This window comes from Dioscorea cayenensis, chromosome 17 (genome assembly GCF_009730915.1).
Source record: "Dioscorea cayenensis subsp. rotundata cultivar TDr96_F1 chromosome 17, TDr96_F1_v2_PseudoChromosome.rev07_lg8_w22 25.fasta, whole genome shotgun sequence".
NCBI classification, from domain to species: Eukaryota; Viridiplantae; Streptophyta; class Magnoliopsida; order Dioscoreales; family Dioscoreaceae; genus Dioscorea; species Dioscorea cayenensis.
Genome location: NC_052487.1, coordinates 12,855,922 through 12,862,570, shown reverse-complemented (window position 1 = coordinate 12,862,570; position 6,649 = coordinate 12,855,922). Strand labels below are relative to the sequence as shown.

The 6,649-nt window shown below is 32.8% G+C and overlaps 1 long non-coding RNA gene across 1 annotated transcript; it reads right to left on the bottom strand.

Annotated features, from left to right (window-relative positions):
• Positions 1–256: 256 nt before the first annotated feature.
• LOC120279962 lies at positions 257–3,791 on the bottom strand. The gene is made up of 3 exons (XR_005542219.1): positions 3,577–3,791; positions 2,849–2,915; positions 257–444 (listed from the first exon to the last, which is right to left on the bottom strand). It is a non-coding gene; the product is annotated as an uncharacterized LOC120279962 (long non-coding RNA).
• Positions 3,792–6,649: the final 2,858 nt, after the last annotated feature.

Below are 6,649 nucleotides of genomic sequence, written 5' to 3'. Positions count from 1 at the left end.
AGGAGTGATATTTGTCATACACATTAAAGGGGGCTGAATATGGGTGACTGAAAAAGGAGATGGGTTGTTGAAATTGTTCAACCACCGATGTGGTATTTTATTAGGATGGATGATCTTGGTAGGAACATAGTAGTGACATTGTCACGCCCCGAACCCGGCTCGCCAGACCCGGTGCGCAGACAAACGGCCGCAGACCCACAAGGTGTGACCCCCATAGGCCTGCAAGGCCTCAGAATCTAATACAGGACAGATAAAATTATAATAACCCAACTGAGTTATAGGATTACAACTCTACAAAATACACAATACCGGGATACAGAAGTCCAAAAATACAAAATACAGGAATACAGGGGTAGACAATAACAAGAACTCAAAATTTACAACAGGACAAGACAACATCTACAGGCAGTCTTACAAGATCCACACCGGTCTACCACTCTTGATCTGAAAAGGATTTAAAACAAATCCATGAGCTAAACTAGCCCAGTAAGTAATCCAGAAAGTGATTTAAAACAACAGGATTCATAAATCTTGACTCAAATATTAAGAATAACTCAAAGTTTAAACATAGTTTAAATGATACAAAATAAATAATTCAACAGAGGTATAGTTCTCAAGTAATACCACTATTTAAGGATATTGTAAACAAAATAATACTAGATTCCCAGTTGTAAATCAGAAATAAAGAAAATTTTCTAAATATCATGAGCATAAGTCTCCAAACCATAGTTAGACTAAATTAGAAATTACAAAAACGACTTTTCAAGTATACCGGATTTTCAGAATAACACAAGTCTCCAAAATCACAATTTAACAAAATACAGAGTATAATATTCTAATAAAAGAATATTTCCAAGTAAGTCGTTCACCAAAATTTTGAAAACCAGGAATGGGAATCTGAAATTTGTACAAAAAATCAATAGCACCAAATAGTATTATCAAAACCAGAGGATAAAACATAGATAACAAAATCCAGAGTATGTCTCCAAATTCACTGTAAGTGCCAAAGGTCATTTGTTTATCCTCGGTGACAGACCCGAGCCCAAAATAACAGAAATTATTTATTTACCCTCGGTGTCCCGAGACTGAATACCAGGTGGCCGTTGATTATTTCACCGAACGGACACGGTGCGAAACTGCAGTCTCACTTTCCCAAAATTACTTGTCGACAAGGTCAGGGTTTAACCCCCCACTGACAGGGTTGCATATCGCTCATTTGGAGACCAAAACATCAGACAGATTTCAAAGCCAAAATACAGAATATTCACAAATTTATCCCAAATACTCACATGAGCTAAATACAGAATTTCATAATCCCAATAGAGAAAAAAAAACTGAATAAACAGAATTTATTTACAACATTTAAAAATTGAATAAATCATCAAATAAAAACCAATCACACTGAAAATTTACACTCTCAAGGTCTCGATATAATATCACTTCTAAGATGTCTCATTTCCAAAACGCATAACTCCAAGAATATACTATCAAAAGCCAAAATATTTTGCAATAAGAAACTTAGGACAATCGTGAACACTTTCCTTGTCTAATACTTCACCAAATTTAGTCTCCAAGAGTAAAAATAACATGTTAATTCTGAAGATTCCTCATATAGACATCAACATGCACAAGTCTTTTTAACATATTATAACTCCTAATTTACAAACCCAATAAACTTGAAATTTTGCAGGTTGAAATTCAAGGTGATAAGGAATATTTTCTTTACTGAGCACATTGCTTAATTGTACTTGCTAAGTCCAGAATTTGTCTATAATTCTGCTAGTCTATTCAATATTGTTTTTACGACACGTCAAATAGAATGGATCATATCTCATAGACTGTACACCCAATAAATATGAAATTTGGCAGATAGATAGTTTAAATAAATCATTACAACTTTTTAATTTTAATCTTCCACAAATTCCATCTCTATGACCTCCCAATACATATCACAATTTCCACCCAACTTATTATCATAACTTGTAAATCAACTCTAGTAAATTCCAAGCATGAAGCATACAATGTAAAGGTCTCAAATATGTAGGAATACATCCCAATAACCCTTGAAATATTGACTCGAAACTCTAACCACCAAATGACCTAATTTGCTTCCAAAATGCATGCTTATAATTTTAGTAACAATATCATCAAGGAGAGGCTATCCCCATCCTAGACAACAATTCAAAACATGAATTTCAAGACTCAATCTTGCCTCGTGGTTGGAGTACAATCTTTCTCTTGACTTATTCACTTCTGACATTCCCCATACTAACATTTCTTCCAAGCACCTATATGTCACTTTGGACATCAATTCAACATTACCTATAATCAACATGCATCCTTCAAAACATATATGGCATCCACTATACATTAACTTCATGAACTTTGATCTTATCATTATACCAAAACATGATCACAATCCTATCACATAAGAATACATAGATCTTATAAACAAATGGATGGTCAGACAAATATTTAACAGATGATTGGATGCTAAACACAACCATAATTTCAGAGAATCCCAAAAAAATAAGGACAAAAAAATAAAAAAATTGAAATGATATACAAAAGATATCAGTAGATCACTTACAATGTTCATAACAAAATATCTTTGAAATCTAAGTTCAGAATTCTCTACATATTCAAGATACATATGCAAAAAGTCAATAAAAGAATAATGTAAAGTTACATAACAAAAATTTAAAAATCCAAAAAAATGATCAAATAATCCTTTAAACAAAATAGTTGCAGGCTCCCACTCTTGGGATATTTTTAAATGTATAATCAAATAATATTAGAAATTTTTGCAATTAAAACTTGTCAAAAATAATATGTGTGGATTACTTACTTGGATATCTCCCCAACAACCACTTCACATCGATTTCAAACACTAGAATCAACATTTTGAAGAGATCCTATAAACAAGCAATAATAAAATCAACAACCTCCCAAATCCTTGATCTAAAGATACTAATGGATACAAGGTCCCAAGTGGGTGGGTCATACTACAAGATAGCTACTATGGATGCCAACTATGGCAAGGGACGAACATGCAATTAACCCCAAGCTTAAAATTGAGGCTAACTCACTCTTGGGGGGAGTGCTAACCCAAGGCTCAACCAACATTCTAGATGCAAGCCCAACATTTAACATAAGATAGAAAATCAGGGTTTTAGGTATTAACATCAACAAGTAACAATGGTGAGTAAAGTACATGAAGCAAGACTTCAATGGCCTATTTCCAAAGTATAACACTAGAAAGGAGAGCGTATAATTCAACAACAATATACCGTAATCTCTCATCAATTTGGCTACAGGCCAATGCATGAATATATACATATGTATACATATATATATATATATATAATGATGCACCTATATACAAAAGGTTGTAGCTTGACACATGGTTATAATCATCAAGGCAATAGCATAAAAAGAAAACATGCTTATGATCTAAACTAAACGTACATCAAACCAAAGAAGGAAGAGAAGGCAAGATTAAGGGAAAAGACAACCATCTTCAAAGCATTAGCCGGCGATCAAGAATAGCAAGGATGGGAAAGCCGAACTACTCACAAATGGGCATTTACTTGGTGAAGTTAGCCAACCTTGAAGCTCCTTCAATTTCTCTTTTGTTCCCAACCTTGCTAACATCACAACAAGAAGTATGATTAAGAGGAGAAAGAAGGTTGTTCATTACTTTTTGAAGGAAAAAGGAACCGGTGGTAATGGGGAACAAGGCATCATGGAAAGTTAGAAGTGGGGAAGAGTTGATAGGCATCCAAAGTTCTCATGTTGGAAAGATGCTGGACAAGGAGGGTATGGACAAGAAACGGGGCCCACAAAATTTGCATGTTTATCTAAAAACTTTGAATTCCAAAAAAAATAACAAAAATTTCCTGCCAACATATAGAAATGAGATTTTAGCCATATTGATTTGAACCTTACTCATATGCTTTGATTATTCTAATCAAGCTTTGGGTGGGGTCTACAGACATAGTGCCAATAAGCCATGGCTTGAAACAAGGAATTATATGTGTTATGGATGGATAGCAATGAATATTGATGGGAGTTTCTCTGATTAATTCCAATGGTTCGTCTTCAGGAGCCAAATATTTGAGTTTGTATATATCGTTTAATAAAGATTTATTATTATGTTTTTGTTACAAGCATAAAATTAATATATCAACAGGTTTATCTTTATGAGTTACTTTCTCTATCCAGTGATGACCTCTGGCCATTGTGTAATCATCTGCTTAAATACAACACAATGTCTATTGTTTTTATTTTTATGTTTGGCTTACAGTTCATTGCTCAATCATTTAATAACATATGACAGCTACTCCAAGAACAAGATTTATTACCAGATGACTTTACTTGATTTGTTTCTAATTTCTATTTTTACTGCCGCCAACGAAATATAAGATTATTGCTATCTAATCATCAATATTATGTCATGTAACATACCATCTTGGTCCCCTAATGTGAAATTTACTGGTTGGTAGACACCATCAAGTGGTTTATATATTTGTCTCCTACTTGTATGTTATTGTAATTAAGTGAATTGTATCATGACTTGCACTACAATTAAACCCATAACGCAATTGTGAGTTATCCTATTCTTTTTATTTTTATTTTTATTTATTTTTAATGACACTTACGACATAGTCAAGCAGTTCATTAGGTTTTCTCCTATTTATATTGTAGCATAACTTTGATTCAAAATAAATTAAGAAAATCAAATCATTAATGTAATTTTTAAAAATTTCATCCTTCCACCTAGAGGCTTCTTGGAAAAAAATAATTTTGATTATGACTCTTTGTAGGGCATGATCATCGCTGTGAATATATTTTTCTGTCAGAGTTGCAAAGCCTTGAATACCTTCTATGGCTCTTTCCATACAAAATAAGAGAGGTGAAAGTATGTCTCTTGTTTGTTTAGAACTAGAGTTAAAACAGTTTTGACTATGATTCTTCATAGGTCATGATTATCGTTATTGTGGGCCTTGATGCATGTTTCTGCCTTGATCCATAGTTCTGATGAGTTGATAACACACGTGATTATTAGGGATGGCAACGGGTAGGGTATGGGTAGGGTATGTCAAAACCCTTACCCGTACCCATAACCCCTACCCCATACCCGTACCCTTACCCTGCACTCTTTGGGGTAAAAAAATCATACCCTTACTCCTTACTCAGTAGAGATGCAGGGTATACCCGCAGGACTCGCCACTCCGTTGTTCAAATTATAGAATTAAATTTAAATAATAATAAAAAAATAAATAAATTATATATTATATTACAATCTTTTAAACACATGTCTATAAATTCAAAAATTACAAAGTTGATATATATTTGTTTATCTTAAATTATATAATCACATAAAAAAACGACGTCTATTTAGTGACTCAATAGTAACTCTACCTTTTGTTTTGTTCATATGTAACCATCTTGGTTTTTGTTTAAAAATTTTTTTCATATATCTACTATTTATATTTTTATATAGCTTCAAATTTTATAAATATCTAGTAAGATTTTTGAATATAAAAAAACATTATAAGTAATTCTCATAAGTTATATCCAATTGATTTTTTATTAGTATCTAATTTTTCAGGATGTTCTTATAATTTATAGAATAAATTATTATAACATTATTTTTATATTTGTTTATTTTTTAATTTAATTATGATTCTTAATATATATCTAAAATTCAATTTTGATAATATTATCAAATATAAATATAGAAATTAAATAAAATTTAAAATAATATATTGAGAGAAAATTTGAAGTATTATTTTCAAATTAATCACCATGAAATAGATATTGAGTAAATTGTGAGTAAATGTTTGGTTTAATAAAAAATTATATATATATATATAGGAGGGTAAGGGTACGGGTACGGGTTTTACCCGTACCCTCTTCAACGGGTAAGGGTAAGGGTAAGGGTATGGGTAGGGTAGGGGCATACCCTTACCCGACCCGTACCCGCTCAAAAACTAACGGGTAATACCCTTACCCGTATCCGTACCCGGTCAAAAAGGGTAATACCCTCTTTGACCGGGTACGGATACGGGTATACCCGTCGGGTAGGATACAAATTGCCATCTCTAGTGATTATTGCTCTTAACATATTTTTCCTATAAGTGTGGGGAAGTCTTATGTCTCCTATGTTTCTTTCCTAACATGGTAAGAGAGTGAAAGTATGTTACTTGTTGTGTCAGTCCTAGAGGTCATTTGACTGCTTGCTTATGGGAATAGTAGTTGTTATAAAAGACATCTTGATTCAGTTGCCCATGTGGCAAATGTAGTATAGTTTGCCTGGTACATTTGATAAGTCTATTATGGAACAAATTAAGTTCAGTCATTCCTAGGTGATATTGACATCCTCTTTTGAAAATACCTCTCAGGTTCATTGTTGATCTTGATTTATAGTTGTGGAGCTGCCCCTTGTCTTTACAAGTCCAAATCTTGAACATCAGTTGGATCTTTGGCTATGTTTGTTTGCTTGTCCATATTATGTCAAAGGAAAGAAAAGCCTCTTCCCAATTCTAAGATGTGCTTTGACTTTTCACTTTTCACTAATAACAAGTGGAAACATTTTGATTGATTGTTTTGTAATAATTAAAGGAGCCATTTGGCTAGCTGCATA